The 18775-nt window shown below is 36.0% G+C and overlaps 2 protein-coding genes across 7 annotated transcripts in view; one reads left to right on the top strand and one right to left on the bottom strand.

Annotated features, from left to right (window-relative positions):
- Window positions 1-18775, bottom strand: part of LOC129758526 (uncharacterized) — a 421682-nt gene that overhangs the window by 44312 nt on the left and 358595 nt on the right. Inside the window, exon 4 of one of the 6 annotated variants that reach the window (XM_055756042.1) lies at window positions 17896-17928. The exons of the other annotated variants lie outside the window; for them this stretch is intronic. The gene's annotated coding sequence lies outside the window, so the exon portion shown is untranslated. The remainder of the gene's footprint in view (window positions 1-17895; window positions 17929-18775) is intronic. 6 annotated transcript variants of the gene reach the window in all.
- Window positions 1-18775, top strand: part of LOC129758525 (HIV Tat-specific factor 1) — a 329990-nt gene that overhangs the window by 129503 nt on the left and 181712 nt on the right. The gene's annotated exons all lie outside the window — the stretch shown is intronic.

Here is an 18775-nt window from a genome sequence, read left to right as displayed (position 1 = left end):
GAGCCTAAACTTCAAGTCGTTAGAGGAGAAGTCATTGGTCTCTAGCAGTTGTCTCAAACAGAGGTGGTAACCAAGCGAGCCTCGAGTCACGAGTAAAATCCGGACCTCAGGTGGTCAGAGAAGAGGTCCTTAGTCTGGAATCGTAACAAGTGGCAGGGTAGATATGCTGGAGTTTTGACTCGAAACCGAGTAAGCCGATGAGCGCAGATGTGCGGACTTAATCTCCCATCACGGGTAAAGCCATCGTTGCAGGTCCGGATGGGAATTTTGACCAGAAGTCCGAGGTGGAATTTATGAGCGTAGGGGTACAAAGTATCTAGAGTCGAAAAATTGTACCCATTGTCCCAGACTATCATACTAGGAAAACGCGGAGGCTCGCCGTGCCTTGGAATGCAATCCGTGAAAGGATTTGCCAAATGGGTGATCCACTAATGAAAAAAAGGCAAAAGGAAAGCAAACATCAGTTTCTCTACAGTAAGACAATACTGGCAAATCCCCGGCCAAACGCCAGCACTGTACGTGGTAGGAGAACTTTGACAATTAAAACTCGTTCTTCACCTGGCTCTGCTTAAACTGTCTAATGGGCAAGATTAAGATAAAAATTGTTATGAGCTCGAATCTCACTGTATGATGGAATTTTTCAGCGCATTTTCGGCGATCGGCATTGAAATTTTGCAACCTCTTCTTTGGGCGTACAAAATGTTAATTGTTCGCTCCTACACGGTCGCTGATAAAAGAAGAAATTGATATTTGTTCCAGCCTAAATGAATAAATAAAAGGGGAAATTTTTTTTGGAACAATATCCTTGTAAAATAAATTCTCTCAATCAGAATTCTTAATTTTGGAATATGAGATTGCTGGGGTTCTATAATCCTTTTCTAACATTTCTGTTGAACATTCTAAATACTAGAGATAGAAAATAGAAGGCCTTTGTTTAATATTTTCAGAAAAATTCAATGTTTCAAAATTTGTCTGTCCGTATTCGGAATAACATCTAAAAAGGTTGACCGTTCGACAGAAAGTAGCAGGTGGCAACTGGTTCCGAGACTAAATATAGCCAAACAAACTAACTGACCAACTACTTAGCCCCTGTCCAAACAGTTGAAGTTCATTTTTGGGGTGCACCCTCAATCGACCAAAAGAGGATCACCCACTACCACCGATTGAAAGTCACTCCAATCGACAACAAACGGAAACCAAAAGTTAATTTACTTTTCAACTTTGGAACGCAACCGGACGGCAGCCAAACCGGACAGGTTGTTCGGTTTGTTCAACAACAAATCAACTGACGCCCACGACGACGACGTCTGAAAGTAAGTGTCCCCTTTGGATAGGGGGTGGATTTTTTTGTCGGGTTCGCCATAATTGTAAGAAACCAAGGTTGACCAATGACCATGAGTACATTGAGTAAGAGTGGTATGAAGTTGACAGGTTCTTGATTTTTTTTCACATTTGATTTAAGAATATTGAACATTTTAAACTGTATTTCCAAAGAAAACCCAATCACATTTGAAGGAAACATTTCCTTCGAGTTCGTTCACTCACTTTCTGCTTCATAAATTTCCCAGGAAATCGATTATCGAGAACATAAATGTGCTCATAAGAGTGCCGTGGCAGGCAGCTGGCTGCCCACATTTTCATGTCCAAAAATAAATCACTTTGATAGAAAGCTGCCATACAATAAATAAACCGCCCAGAATTCGCACACCGAAAACCGATAACCAGAAAAGCTCCGGGCTACAGCAGGTTCCGAAAACCTCAGCTTCGGAACATGAATGACGAAACCGATCGAGATAGAGAGAGATAGAGGAAGAAAAGGTGGTCCAAATGTGCTTCATTACCCAGAAAGGTGGGTTCATTGAGGGAGAGAGACTTGAAATGATAAAGTGGGATGGGGAATCCGCCCAATTTAGGCAGGTTCTTCCCTTCTTTCCCGAAGCAAGTCCAAATTTAACGGACCAGTATCCGGATTCGGAGCGTGAGTTTGGGAGGCACACGCACAGAACTTTTCCGGCCGGTGATTGAGAGTGAATGCAGTTTCGGTTCTTGTACAAACGATTCCGGATGATGATGATGATGATGACCAAAGTGGAGGAACCTCTCGTGTGATACCAGTCGAAGAACTCATTTCAAAATCCAATTAGGCTTTGAAAACATTAGATTGCTACATCTGGAAACAGACTAGTGAAACCAAACGGAAAATAATAATTTCGAAAGAGAGAGCAACACTTTAAAAACAATGCCAAAAATATATTCTAACAAATTGAACCAATCCAATATGGAATTGCTCACCGGAGCATCGTAAATTCTGACCAGGCGGCACAGGTCAACGTTAGAAGTATTTTTTACTCGGTAGCCCCCACCTTTTCCGGACCACCTTGATCCGGATGAGTTTGTGTCATGCATGCCACATCCCGACTCGGTCCGCCAGACATTGTTCTTTCTGGGCAATGAGGGAGTGGTTTCAATTTTGAAGCAATTTCGTGGCATGTAATTTCGAAACACATCCGCAAGGTGTCGGTCGTTCATGATTGTTCAGATATTGTGGAGCTTTTGCTACAGTCAGTACATCGCTGCCTGGACGAGATGATATGTATTATTGTAATCTAATTAATGCGGTAATTATTACGAGACAACAGGGGAGGCTGTTGAACACATTTAAAGCTAAGGGTAACACTGAAAAAAAAACCTTCGGTGTTTTGCAAAAATGTATCACACGTGAATAAACCTTTCGAATTAGTTTGCAGAATCCAAAATGTGAGCAGGGATAAGTACCGCTTAAACACCTCGTTAATTCCAGAAAATCGCGTAGAAAAGATCCAGAACAGGGGAAATAATTAAGAATGCGGGGCAAATGCAAAGAAATTTTAAGGAAATGAATGCACGCGGCCAGGTCCTAGTGGGGGCTTCGGAAAATAGATTTGTGTGGTTTTCTTTAAATGTTATTTTTCGATGATTTACGACGAAAAATAAGGCTGCTGTTTTTTACGTTTCGGCTAACTGAATTTCAGCCATCCGCAGAAAAAAACTTGTTTTGCCGCGTGTTTCCTTTACGTTTTTTTGTCTGAGAATGGCTGAAATTCAGTACGCCGAAACGTAAAAAACAGCAGTCTTATTTTTCGTCGTGAATCACCGAAAAATGTCAACTGAAGAAAACCAAAAGAAAGTGAGGTGATCAAAACCAAAAAAAAAAAAAGATTTTTGACGCCATTTTGAAATCCAAGATGGAGCGGTTTCCGCCTAACTTCAAAATGCTTTATGTTTATGAAAATAGTATGGAACTCCCACAATATGGATATAGGAAGAAAGGACTCAAAAAGTAGTAGTTGATTTTCGATTTCTGACGCTATGGTACACCATCTTAAAATCCAATATGGCGACTTCTGCTCAACAGTAAAGTATTGTAAATGACTGAAAATCGCATAAAAAACGGATTTAACGGATTTATGACAAAACAATAAAAAGAATTATAAAAAAATGACAATATTATGACAAAAAAAAATTACAAATCTTTGACTAAAATATATGAAAAATATGACAAATGTTATGAATTACAAAGAATGACAAAATTATGAAAAAAAAATAAGGAAAATATCTCAAAAATTTAATACATCTGACAAGAAAATAACAAAGCTTTGATCAATATATAAAAAAATTAAATACAAATATGGCAGGTGGTAGAAAATTTACAAAACTGAAAAATAATCTTACAAAACTAAAAAAATACCACAAAAAATATAACAATGACAATACTTGAAAACAAAACTTTTCAATATCATGGAAAATAAGTCAATTGTGATAAAAAATGACAACAAAACCTAAAAAAATGACAAAGATAACAAAACCCAAGCAACCAACTGTCACTTATTTACTTGAATAAAGGTTTTGAAAGTATAATAAGCTGAAAAAGAGAATTAACTGCCGAATTCCTTTGAGTGAACTTTATGTACTCATTAATGAACTTTAAAGTTGCAAAAGTGATTAATATGTACGTTGTGTGTGACTTGTTTTCCTCAATCCTCATTTGCTCATTTAACGATTTTATGGAAGCTGAATTAAAAGGCCGCTGGAAGCTGAATAGGAGGTCATTAAGACTTGTTTTGGAACTTGAAAGTTACAATAAAAACTTAGATTTTGAGCTGAATAGAACGTACTTCATATCAATGATGAGGCTGAGTAAGCTTTTTTGTTCCTGTTTTATGGGACTTCTGGTTGCTTAGGAATTTGACAATAAAATTACAGAATTCTGACAATACTACAAAAGTATTACAATTGTGATAAAAATATAACCAAATGACTAAAATATGACCAAATTCAGACATAAATATGATAAAAATATGACAAAACTGTGACAAAAAACACATTATGACAAAAAATTGATAAAACTTTGTTACAGTTCTGTCAGATATATGTCATTGTATTATAAATTTTTGTAATAAATTTGTAATTTTTTTTATTTGTCGTACTTTTGTTAAAGTTCTGCAAGATTTTTTTTATTTGATTTTCAAAATTTTTTCATAGTTTTGTATCTTTGTTTTGTTTTGATTATAGTCGTTTTAACATCTTCATCACATTCACGACTTATAACAGTGATGCGTTTATCGGAAAATTACTGAAAAACTTATTCGGTACAACTGTGTTCGACAATTACTCTTGCGGATTCGAACTTATGGAAATTGTCTCAAGAAGCAACTAACTTGCCAACTGAGCTATATATATATATATGAACCATTCGAAGCGCCCCTCAACTGGAGAACCAATTTTTATTTCTCATCATTTAAAAAGAAATTCAAAACGTTAGAAAGTTTTATTTTCAAACTGCCTTTTTCATTAAAATATATTCATCTATCTTTTTTTAGAATTGCGTAGGTACGATTCCATTTAAATTTGAAAATTATAGAATAAAAAAAAATTGATTCTAACAATTATTATTGATTTGTAGCATAACTTTGTCAAAAATCTAGCTTTGTCGAGAACTTAAAAGAACTAAAATAATGATTTAGAAAATTTAAACTTATTCGGTTTTTTTTAAACTGTTTCATTGCAATATTTTCTGAAAAAAAAGGATTTTTTTTATCTAAAGAACAACAATACGTGTGTAACTTTTGAATAACGTAAACCCACCATTGTTACGGAGAAATGTATTTGTTGATATGCCAATAATATTATAACATAAAATGTTGAAAAAAATATGAAAATCTAAGCAACTCCGAGAAATTAAAATCTGCACTGAATTTTCTTGGCAACACAGAATGAATTAATTTACTGTGACTATAAAGGCATTAAAACCTTTTAAAATCGAACGACTATTTATCGTTCTGGCGATTTGTATGTGTGATTTTGTTTATCTGTTCATCTGACTCAAAAGATAAGAATCTTGAATAAACGTAGTTATTTTCTTGAACAACATATTGCATTTTGAATTTTATAAATATTATTTCTACTTTCGTTTTAATCAGATTATTAGTAAACCTCTGCAAATGCGGCTATTTAGATCGGTATCAAAAGGGATGAAACTACTTACTCCTCTGCTGAAAACAGGAAAATCTCTTTTATCATGAATTTATTATACTTCATGAGAAATCACACAACCTTACTCAACTATTGATGATAAATATCTCAAAGCTTAACATTTTAACTAGACACTGGGTACCTCCACCACAATTTCCGTTTCCATACTCCGAGCATTTGAATGGTCGAAAATGAAAACGATACGCAAGTGCAAAGCATTTGGAATCATTCAAAAGTTGGCTAGTTTTTTTTCCAAAACTGAGCAAGGTTATTTTTGTAAAGTCTGTCCGCTCTTTGTAGTCAAACTCACTGGTGGAGTTAATAAAACTGTTCAATTGTTAAATCTTGTTACTAAGACACTGACTTGTTTTTCAAAACTCACTGCAAAAAAAAACGCTGTAAGTATTTGATAAGATATAAAGAGACGAATCTTTTCAGGAAACCTCTTTAATAAAATTAAATTTAATGATTAGCAATCTATATTTTATTTGTCTAGACACGTGCTTATTTGTGTTTAAAATGTTTATTTGTTTTAGATTGTCACGTCTTTAAATTGATATTTCAATAGAGCTTTAATGGAAGTGAAACATATGTAAAATTATTGAATAAATACATTGACGAGCTTCGATAAGTAATGAAGCAGTATACGGCTTCAAATTGGAACTCAAAAGAGAAAATATTTCGATGAAATATAATTGAATCTTCTGTAAATGGCTTTTTTACACTAATATTGTAATAGATTCAAAATTAATAAGACGTAGTTTTAACCATAAAACCAGTGATGCGCATTTGAGTAAGTTGAAATCATACCAACAGATTTATTTTTGACTGAAAATAAATAAAGTACGATTTTCAAAATTAAATGGCTTATGGATTTCTAATCTGATAGAAATAAACAAATGGTCATTTCATATCCCCAACTAGATAAACAAATGTAAATTTAACTTCTTACCGTTAAAAAAACATTTGTCTGCGTTTTGCTTAATACTAAGCCAGCCACAAACAGAATACATAATTCTTTGAAAATACTTTTTTTTTAATTGCCTACATGCTGCTGAATTTTCTTCATTTTTATCATCAACATTTTTCCTATCACAGTTTTTATTTTTTCCAATCACTCAAAAAAGTTTGTTACTGAATCACCCCCCCTGAGAGCAATCTCTAGATCCGCGCCTGCCAATTTTATTTCGTTACTTTCTGGTCATTGTACATGCTTAATGTTGTTGTTATGTTTAGGGGCCGTTCACTAATTACGTAAGCACATGGGGGGGTGGGGGTGTTTCACACTTGCTTACGATCTCTTACTAGGGGGGTAGGGGGGGTTTCCAAATATCTTACGTAAGAAATGTTACATTGGTAATTCGTCACAGATTCGTTCGTCCTCAGGTTTTTTTTTCTCACTACCTATTTGTTGGTAATTTTTGATGTTATGTTATTTATCTTTTGATGTAATTTATTTAATAAAAAAATTGCAGGTTCTATAAAACTAATAGAGATCCAATTCAAACCAACATGCCACCAGAAACACTAAATCACATTATTAAAAAAGACCGTCGCTATTCGCTTTTCATCATAACAATCATTTTAATTGAGAAATTTATATTAACAAAAAGGAAAATGGCGCTTTCTTACACCACGATTTGAAAACATCTTATTTCGAAAATGACTTCATCAAGTAGAAATCTTTAAAATTCAATATGAGGGGCTTAAGATAATGAATTTCTAGACGGTTTTTCAGTAATACCAACCAAGCCACTACCAACTCTAAATTTTACAAACTATTAATCAAAAAATCGTAAAACTTTATCGCTTATCGCTGAAATGAATCTCAGCTCAGCTTTTAGGTTAATTAACAACGTAATTGTCGTTTAACATTTTTACACCAATTTTAGTAGCATAGAAAAATATTTTTTTAGATTTTTATGAATTTGAGGTCAAAAACATAACATTTTTATGGTACCTTGGTCAACCTGATCTTTCACTTTTTTTTAAAATCGGAATTTAGATTTTATATTGTTTATTCGATTGTGTAAACTTATTGAAGATTATTGTAACCCCGAACATGCCATGTCTTACAAACTTAATGTTTTCTACAATCATTTTAGACATTTTATCTGTTGTTTTGTATGAATTGTGCTTTTCAAATACAGTTATTAGCTTTTACTTAAAAAGTGCTTTGCTTTGAAGCATGGATGACATATTTTTATTATTTGCAAGCAAGTTTTTGAAAAAAAAACGTGTCAATTTCTCAAAGATTTTAAAACGTAAGATCTTACTAGGGGGGGAGGGGGGATTTTGAAAAATCTTACTTTGTCTTACCAGGGGGGGAGGGAGGGTTGAAAATTTTCAAAATCGTGCTTACGTAATTAGTGAACGGCCCCTTACCCTACCACGATATGCCGAGAAAATGTAAACATGAGAAATCAGCTGTTCGTTTGACAAGTAGGGAAATTCCTTATAGACTGCATGTTTTGATGATAAATTCGATTAACATTAAAGAATCGTGACGTCACAACGCTTTGCAAAACCCTGGTTTTAAGAAACAGCGCGTTGTGACGTCACGAAACTAATTTTTTTTCATAAAAAACCGCTAACGATATCAAAACCTAAAAACACCGTTTTGTTTCTCATAATCTGATGAATCCCTGATCTCGTTTTTGTTTCAATTGGTCAATCAGAAGAGTAGATTTTAGTATTTTGGTATAAAAAATAGAAAAGTCTAAAAAGAGGCGCGTTGTGACGTCACGGCTTGAATAAATCTTGGTTACAAACGCTTCAATTTTTTTTTCGTAAGTTTCAGTTGATAGCCAATAGTTTTTTTGATTTAGCAATTTTTTTTTTTAATTTGAACTTAAAATATTAATGATATGATGGAAATGGCAGAAAAATGTTTTGCAAACGTTGTGACATCACGCTGGAATGGGTCATATTTATATAACACAAGGCCATAGTTTGTCTTAATTTTGTCATGTTTTGTCATATTTTTCATATTTTTTGAAAATATTTTTCATTATATTTATGGGGTTTTCTTATATTTTTGTTAAATATTTCTCATTTTACTGAGGTTGTTGCATTGGTCATTTTATGAAACATTTTTGTTAGAATTTTGTTATGTTTTCAGCCGTCATAATTTTGTCATATTTTTTTCATTATTTTGTCATATTCTAGCACGTTCGTCATATTTTTGTCATTTTTATGTTGAATTTTAGCCATATCTTTACCAACTTTGACATAATTGTTTTATCTTTTATTAAATATTATTCAGGTTTTTGTGACTTTATTGTAATTATTTTGTTATTATTCTGTCATATTTGTATGCTTTTTTTGTCAAATATTTGTCCTTATTTTAGATCTTTCCGGTTTTTACCATTTATTCAAATTTTGTCATATTTTTTTTATTGTCATTTTTGTCAATTTTTTCATAATTTATTTGTCATATTTTTGGCATAATTTTTTACTACATTTGTCGGATTTTATGCAAAGTCCTGTTATTTGTCACTTTTTAGTTTGTCATAGTTTTTTTTTCAGATTTTTGTCATTTGATTGTCAAATTTAAATCACGGTTTTTTCATATTTGTGCTCCATTTTTTTTGTATTTTTTTCATTATTCTGCCTTACTTTTATAACATTTTTTCAAACATCAAGTTCACTCTTAAAGAAATGTTTTTATTCATTATAATAAAAGTATTCATCGCAACGAGGCGGTAGACTCTAAAATACCTCACATATCAAAATGTAACATGTGACAATTATGCTTCCAGCGGCAGTACACTTAATACCCATAATGTAAGGAGTTCATGTGATTTTCAGTTATTTACAGCACTTTGAAGTTAAGTTGAAGCCACCATGTTGGATTTCAAGATGGCGTCGGACAAAGAATTTCAACTTCTATCCGTTCAGCCTCTTCAACCTTTAGACATATTGTGGAAGTTTCATGCCACCGGTCTTTTATTGCCAGTTCAGGGTTGCTAGCGAACCGGGAAAACCGGTAAAACCGGGAAAAACTTTGGAATTTCATCGTGCCACCGGGATACCGGGAAAAACCGGGAATTTCGGCACCTCACCGGGAAAATGGTCATGTTTGAAATTTTTAACGGAATTTCAAAAATACTTTTAAAATTGTTTCTAAATTTAAGAGTAGTTTTTGTCAATCACGATATAGATGTATGTCATAAACGCTTATTTTCGTTTATTAGTAAACAATAAAGTTTGAATCGCGTTTTTATCTAATTATGAAGCAATATGACATAATAACTCAAATGCTACAAAATTTAATAATTAAACTATTATCGACAAAACTATCTACAGTAGAACCTGGACAAGTAAAAGTCAAAGGACTGAACTTTTTTTCTCGCTCAAAGAGGTTTCTAACATCAAGTGCTCTATAATAGAGGGTCAACAACATACAAATGGTTTAGAAATGCAACTAAACAATGTGTATTTGATAAAAATCCACTGATTTATAAGAAACCAGTTGAAGCAGCAGTTCGAAGTTTTCTTGAGTGAATTTCAATATGGAACTATGGATATTTTTTCATTGATAATAATTTTGGTACCAAAACTTCAATACAAAAGTGGTATTTTTTCTAATTTCCTTGGTCTAGTCAGGGAAACGACTCTAACTTATAGAGGTTTTACACTCTCACTTAAAGAGGTTTTGTGCTTTAAAACTTGGGACTTGGTGTTTTCTCTCACTTATAGAGGTTTCTCGCTTATACAGGTTCCACTGTACCAGTTTTAGTTTTAGTTCGGAATGATTCAGTGTTCGATGTACATATTTAATAAAATTATTTTATACAAATAGCAAATAATTTGGCAGTTTGAGACGTTTTAAAGCATAGTTACACCTATTTTTCGCCAGAAAAAGATATTGTTTTGTATATTTCGTTTGAATTGGCCTGAGGAACGAAGCATTATGTCGCAAGTATTTAGTTTTTAATTCTTCCTACGTAAAACTTTTGCTTAACGTTTCCTACGCTGAAATATATGTCTTATGTAAAAGTTGTATCGAAAATAAGCTCTTGTCGAATCTAAGGTCTCTACCCTGATACAAAATAAAATCTTAGATTCTTACAAACAAACAACAGGTTAAGTTAAAAAAAATGGTACGCAAAGCGTCACATTTAAACGCATGGGAATCCATGTATATCACCACATCGGAAAGGCCACTTATGAACGAGGTTGACGCTCCAATCATATCACCGCTTTTCAACCTGCTCAAACCAAATTCTCAACAACCCTTCGACGAATACTATTGGATAGTATGAACATGTATAAGTGTTTTTCCTTTATCTAGTCAGTCGGACATCGTCCTGTAGATGGGCAACATCGAGCCGAAAACCGGTCGACAAAAAAAAAGGAAATTTAATTCCTTTTTTCCGTTACTAAAAACATTAAGTGTCGTGTTCTGAATACGTCGTGTGTTATTTGTGCAAACAACAAATCTTACAAACAGTTAGAAGTTAGAGGCCCTTAGCATTGATTTTTTTTATTCTACATGATTTTACATTAAAAAAATCGTATAATAATTAGGAAAATCATCATTTATAACCGAGAAAAAACCTGGGAAAAACCGGGAAAAACTTTGGAATTTCAAAACGAAAAATCGCTAGCAACCCTACAGTTGCAATTTTTTCCCATTGAAAAAGACAGACACCACGTTTTTTGCGAAAATCCGAACTACAAAACCGCGCAAATAAGTTAATACACCAATTTTTTTTTTGAGAAATTATTATTTGCGATGAAAAATACCCGGGAGAATATTCTTAGTGTATGTCTGGATGAACCCAGTTTGTTCCAAATTTGAGTAAAGCCGACTGGAGAAAACATACAAAATATATTGGAAAATAGTTCACTGAAATGCCGAAATGCCATCTTGTGCCTCTCTAGGGCCCATGTTTAGGAAATAGTTAAAACTCAATGAATATAAAATAACATAATATTTGTATTCGGCAACACTGAAGATAAATGGAATAAAATAAACTTCTCTGGCAACGTTTGTTATTTTGGCAACATCAAACAAAACAAACAATACAAAGTCAGTCATTGATCTATTCTCGTGAGTGACAGACGCGTCTAACTGAATTGAACTCGCGACTGTGGCGTAGTTGGCTGAATAAAAACAGATAGCATAGATGGTCAAGGCTGCTGCTCAATAAAAAAAAAGGTTTCTAATTCAGCCTGTGGTAGAAAGACGGATTGGCACTGTGGCTGCAGATTTTTGAGGCTACTGCTACGAAGCTCGGGAAGCGCAGATTTTTAAGGTTGTTGCTGCTGTTTGTTAGTTTCTGAATCGGTCTCCGGTGGGAAGACGGATTGGCACAGGAAGCGCAGATTTTTAAGGCTACTGCTAAGATTGTTTGTTTCTGATTCGGCCTCCAGTGGGAAGCAGATTGGCACAGGGAGTTCAGACTTTAAGGTTGCTGCGACGAAAAACTATTTACGGCTTATGTTCTTTCGTTCTTTGATAGTTCATGTTTCTCTAATTTCTTTCATCACATATGAAAATGTGATCATTTTCAGGTACAAAGATGTACCAAGCGATTTCATAACATCAGTATTGATTTCAACAGAGCAACACCTCCCTGTGTAACTGGTCTGCTCGGAACCTTGAGCGGCACTGATTGCTTCTTCATCTGACCGTAAGTTGCGGCAAACCCGAAGCAATCGACCATGTGCTCGCTCGGCTAAAATCCCGAGTCGATGGGTGGGGTTAGAGAAACAAGAGAGATCAATAGAGGGAAAGATCACATGCGGGATATACATGGTGTTTCGATAGATGGTCCAGCAGTTGATCGGCAGAGCTCGATTGCTCGTGTTCGCCGGTTCCATCACGTTCACCGTGGTGGAATTGGCTAACGCGCCGTTGTACCGAAGCGGAGATTGCAGGTTCAAGTCCTGTCGGTGAGCCGTTGTATCTTTTTCGAAATTTTCATGATATTTACGGCTTATGTTCTTTCGTTCTTTGATAGTTCATGTTTCTCTAATTTCTTTCATCACATATGAAAATGTGATCATTTTCAGGTACAAAGATGTACCAAGCGATTTCATAACATCAGTATTGATTTCAACAGAGCAACACCTCCCTGTGTAACTGGTCTGCTCGGAACCTTGAGCGGCACTGATTGCTTCTTCATCTGACCGTAAGTTGCGGCAAACCCGAAGCAATCGACCATGTGCTCGCTCGGCTAAAATCCCGAGTCGATGGGTGGGGTTAGAGAAACAAGAGAGATCAATAGAGGGAAAGATCACATGCGGGATATACATGGTGTTTCGATAGATGGTCCAGCAGTTGATCGGCAGAGCTCGATTGCTCGTGTTCGCCGGTTCCATCACGTTCACCGTGGTGGAATTGGCTAACGCGCCGTTGTACCGAAGCGGAGATTGCAGGTTCAAGTCCTGTCGGTGAGCCGTTGTATCTTTTTCGAAATTTTCATGATATTTACGGCTTATGTTCTTTCGTTCTTTGATAGTTCATGTTTCTCTAATTTCTTTCATCACATATGAAAATGTGATCATTTTCAGGTACAAAGATGTACCAAGCGATTTCATAACATCAGTATTGATTTCAACAGAGCAACACCTCCCTGTGTAACTGGTCTGCTCGGAACCTTGAGCGGCACTGATTGCTTCTTCATCTGACCGTAAGTTGCGGCAAACCCGAAGCAATCGACCATGTGCTCGCTCGGCTAAAATCCCGAGTCGATGGGTGGGGTTAGAGAAACAAGAGAGATCAATAGAGGGAAAGATCACATGCGGGATATACATGGTGTTTCGATAGATGGTCCAGCAGTTGATCGGCAGAGCTCGATTGCTCGTGTTCGCCGGTTCCATCACGTTCACCGTGGTGGAATTGGCTAACGCGCCGTTGTACCGAAGCGGAGATTGCAGGTTCAAGTCCTGTCGGTGAGCCGTTGTATCTTTTTCGAAATTTTCATGATATTTACGGCTTATGTTCTTTCGTTCTTTGATAGTTCATGTTTCTCTAATTTCTTTCATCACATATGAAAATGTGATCATTTTCAGGTACAAAGATGTACCAAGCGATTTCATAACATCAGTATTGATTTCAACAGAGCAACACCTCCCTGTGTAACTGGTCTGCTCGGAACCTTGAGCGGCACTGATTGCTTCTTCATCTGACCGTAAGTTGCGGCAAACCCGAAGCAATCGACCATGTGCTCGCTCGGCTAAAATCCCGAGTCGATGGGTGGGGTTAGAGAAACAAGAGAGATCAATAGAGGGAAAGATCACATGCGGGATATACATGGTGTTTCGATAGATGGTCCAGCAGTTGATCGGCAGAGCTCGATTGCTCGTGTTCGCCGGTTCCATCACGTTCACCGTGGTGGAATTGGCTAACGCGCCGTTGTACCGAAGCGGAGATTGCAGGTTCAAGTCCTGTCGGTGAGCCGTTGTATCTTTTTCGAAATTTTCATGATATTTACGGCTTATGTTCTTTCGTTCTTTGATAGTTCATGTTTCTCTAATTTCTTTCATCACATATGAAAATGTGATCATTTTCAGGTACAAAGATGTACCAAGCGATTTCATAACATCAGTATTGATTTCAACAGAGCAACACCTCCCTGTGTAACTGGTCTGCTCGGAACCTTGAGCGGCACTGATTGCTTCTTCATCTGACCGTAAGTTGCGGCAAACCCGAAGCAATCGACCATGTGCTCGCTCGGCTAAAATCCCGAGTCGATGGGTGGGGTTAGAGAAACAAGAGAGATCAATAGAGGGAAAGATCACATGCGGGATATACATGGTGTTTCGATAGATGGTCCAGCAGTTGATCGGCAGAGCTCGATTGCTCGTGTCCGCCGGTTCCATCACGTTCACCGTGGTGGAATTGGCTAACGCGCCGTTGTACCGAAGCGGAGATTGCAGGTTCAAGTCCTGTCGGTGAGCCGTTGTATCTTTTTCGAAATTTTCATGATATTTACGGCTTATGTTCTTTCGTTCTTTGATAGTTCATGTTTCTCTAATTTCTTTCATCACATATGAAAATGTGATCATTTTCAGGTACAAAGATGTACCAAGCGATTTCATAACATCAGTATTGATTTCAACAGAGCAACACCTCCCTGTGTAACTGGTCTGCTCGGAACCTTGAGCGGCACTGATTGCTTCTTCATCTGACCGTAAGTTGCGGCAAACCCGAAGCAATCGACCATGTGCTCGCTCGGCTAAAATCCCGAGTCGATGGGTGGGGTTAGAGAAACAAGAGAGATCAATAGAGGGAAAGATCACATGCGGGATATACATGGTGTTTCGATAGATGGTCCAGCAGTTGATCGGCAGAGCTCGATTGCTCGTGTTCGCCGGTTCCATCACGTTCACCGTGGTGGAATTGGCTAACGCGCCGTTGTACCGAAGCGGAGATTGCAGGTTCAAGTCCTGTCGGTGAGCCGTTGTATCTTTTTCGAAATTTTCATGATATTTACGGCTTATGTTCTTTCGTTCTTTGATAGTTCATGTTTCTCTAATTTCTTTCATCACATATGAAAACGAAAAACTTGTTCTGATTCAGCCTCCGGTAGAAAAGACGGATTAGCATGGGAAGCGCAGATTTTTAAACTTGCTGATGCTGTGTTTTTTTTCTGTCTCAGCTTCAGGAGAAAAATACCGATATGAAAAGATTGGGAAGGCTGTTGCTAGGATGGTTTTTAGATTGTTCCGGCTCTAGTAAACAAAGACAGAACGTCAGGAAAATCACAGATTGGGAAGCCTGTTGTTAAGAACTTTTTCGGATCGTTCCGGCTCTAGTAAACAAAGATAGAGCACCAAAAAAAACATAAATTTGGAAGGATGTTGCAAAGATTTTTTTCGGATTGTTCCGGCTGTGGTAAGCAAAGACAGAGCGACAGGAAAAGCGTAAATCGGGAAGGCTGTTTCTAGGAATGCTTTCGAACTATCCTGGCTCTGGTAAACAAAAACAGAACGACAGGAAAAGCACTGATTGCATCATGCATCAAGTAGCAAAAAGTGGATTTTCTCAGCACGAGTCGTAAATTTCCAATTACGTCCGATTACGATAATTACGTATAGTGCTGAAAAATTGAGTTTGGCAACGAGTTGCTTACACAATTATAAGAAAATTCCAAAAATTCCCTTGAAAATGTATTAGTTAACCTACAAGAAGCGCATGTCAACAAATAACCCTATGTGGACCACCGTACCAACGACTGAAAATCTATGCTCAAGTAGATCGTGGAATGTAATTTTTAACACAAAATTGAGTGATAAAAAGAAGAACTTTTTGATTCCGTTTTTAATGTCGAAATGTTAACTTTTCAACACTGAATTGCATAAATGTGTTGATCTCAATTTCCTCAAAAATCTTTTAATGATTACTTTTATTTTCACCTGGATGTTAGCCTTTTTTTGAGTGAAATAAAAGTACTGGAAAAAGTCTAAAAGCAGATTTTTTTTCATATTGTCAAAATCAATTTTAAAATTAACATGATCCAGTGACATTAATAGCTGGTTGAAGTTTGTTATTCTTAAAGGTTTGTTTTTTTTTTCTACGACGAAGGCTCCAATAATTGATTCTGGTTTCGTAGATTTGTGAATACTTTCGTTGCGTTGGTTGCATCTTTTAACGAGAAAAGAATCCTCTGCCATCACCCAAGGAGGAAACGATAGGCAACAAACTTCGGACACGATTTCTTTCACAGATTCCTGTCACGTTGGACGACTTAATCAGGGTAGTCGGCCACCGTGCAATAGCTGCCCCGGTAAGTCGAACGTTTCCAGAAAATTGTAGGTTAGGTTGACATCATCGAAAGGTGAGTTCTTCCTTACCGAGACAAGACAAGGATGTTCCGGGAAAGAAAGTGACCGTACCTGGAACGATTGAATGATGTGCTCTCTTTCGGTTTGATGCCGAACATCAAATATCGATCGATGGCTCCCAGGAACATAAATCTTCCGGCCCCAAAACCGAAGAAGGAAAGTATGGGCTTGCGAGGCGAAAGACGAAATTCAATTACACCTCGTTGTGAAGTGCTGTTTGCTGGTTGCTTCTCTCGGATCGGACTGAGGGCTTCGCGAAAATCAAGAGAGGCGAACATAATTTATGTAAATAAATTATTACTGCACCGGCTATCATTCAGAGCCTTCTTGGATGGACGACACGCGAAACATAACCAACGACCGCCGCGCCGCCGTCCGGAGGAGATTTCCCTGCTTGAGTTTGAGAGACAGTAACAGCAACAGTCAGTCAGATTGTTGTCGATGGCCGGATTCCGGTGTCTTTAACGTTGCTTTCTTCTCTTTCTTCGGGTTTTTTTTAATATTATTTATTTATCTGCTACGTGATCCAACCGGCAAATCCCGAACCTGAACGAAGGTTCGATGGCGAGTTACCGGAAGCGCATGGAAGGAAGTTATTTATGATGCGATCCGGATTCGATGGATTGAAATATTGTTTATGAGAAACACGGCGTGGATGCACAGTAATGACCTTAGCAGTCTTGTTCCATGGGAAAATAATTCGCTAAGTACATTCATTAGAGAATGCATTATGATTCACTCAACTCTTCTAATCCGAACTAAAGAATAATTATAATTTTCACTAACAATGACAAAAATATCAAATCTTATAATGTGTTTTGTTTATTTTTTCAGGTATGCCGACTTTTATTTCTACAATAATGTAAGTAAAAACACAGGAAACCATTAAAGAAAGAGCAGGGATGTCCATCTTACCTAATGATATTAAGTATGGCTTTAATTCCGAACAGAAACGGCTTACTTCCTGGTATATATGAAATAGACTACTAGCTGACCCGGCAAACTTTGTTGAGCCTTTGATTTTGTTATTTAAGCACTGTTTCTTAGTCCATAAGTGGATTAAAGCAGGTGTCGTGGGATCAGAATTATAGTTCGTTATTGGAGTTTCGATATTTTTTTAGTTCATTCAATTCATCGCTCAGGGAATGGAAAATGGCAATATGTGACACAAAAAACGCAAATCCACTAAACGCTAATTAGGCCGCTAATATTTAGAGAGCGAATTTATTTTCTCGCTGAATTCTAAGTGAGCTCTTTTTTCTTCGTTTAAATTTTTGTAGTGCGAATTCCTCAACATTTTAGCACATATGATTAACATTTTTGAACATATTGTTAATTAAAAATTGTCAAATGCAATGCAATTATATTTATTGGATTGAGCCACTAAATACGGCTAATCGTAAAACCTTATTTGCGAAATTGGTCTTCCGGATTTCATTATTCAACAAATGGCGTAATCTCTCATGAAATTTCGGTATTCGGTACATTTATAGCAAACAAGAGAATTCCAAAGAAATCTACTACTCATCCTTAAATTAGTTTGTTTTTTTTCTTATGAGGAAATGTGCTTTTGTTTTTACTTACGTTACAGAGTATGTTTATTGGCTATGGGCTTACCTGAAAGTAGAGTGAAAAAAATAGATAAGATAAATATTACGTAATTAAAGCATATTTTTTTGTTTTGTTTCTACACGAAAACAAACAATCAAGTATGAACATTTTATAGACCGCTGTAAGATTTGTATAGAAATTTCAGATTTATAAATTTGGAGGTTCTGGATGCACTACTTGATAGTTGTCACGCTTTTTCAATCCTAAAAGAAATTTAAGATAGTTGAGCCAAGAATTTGCCTATTGAAGTAACTTCAAAGACGAAAATTTATTATTTGATTATTTCATTATTGGATTTGTGGTCTTTGGATGACTTGTGGGAGAAAGTGGATCCGTAGCTACAAAGATTTACTGACTTTTTGCTCCCATATGTTTTTCAATGCCTTTTGGGTTACCAAGCATCAGTGTAAAGTTTGGGATGATTTGGTTGATTCCTGAGTTAGTGCAACGTGTTTCATTTTTTTATGGAAATTTGTATGGAAGAAGAAATTTTTATACATTAAATTATCCAGAATATTATAAAAAAAAAGCTTGAAATGAAGTTGGAATTTGATTTTTGGTTTTGACTATTCTTAAGCTTCATTTTTTGCTTACATGACAAGCTGTTCAGTATTTCATGAAAAAAGTTATAACCATTTCAAAATAACCATAAAAAAGAGGAATCCACTGCAAAGTATTTAAAAATTTTTCTCATCCTACTGTTACACAGCTTTCAAATAAGCAGCCAAAATCTCTATAATTAAAAAAAAATATTTTGAATTAAAATAGTATAACATCGAATATCTTTTCTCGATTACAAGTTAGGTTTATGCTTTATTGACATGAATTGTACTGCAAGAATCAAGAAATAGTT

The sequence above is a fragment of the Uranotaenia lowii genome, chromosome 3 (genome assembly GCF_029784155.1).
Source record: "Uranotaenia lowii strain MFRU-FL chromosome 3, ASM2978415v1, whole genome shotgun sequence".
NCBI lineage: Eukaryota > Metazoa > Arthropoda > Insecta > Diptera > Culicidae > Uranotaenia > Uranotaenia lowii.
Note: the sequence above shows the minus strand (reverse complement) of the source record. Positions and strands in the feature narration are given on the sequence as shown.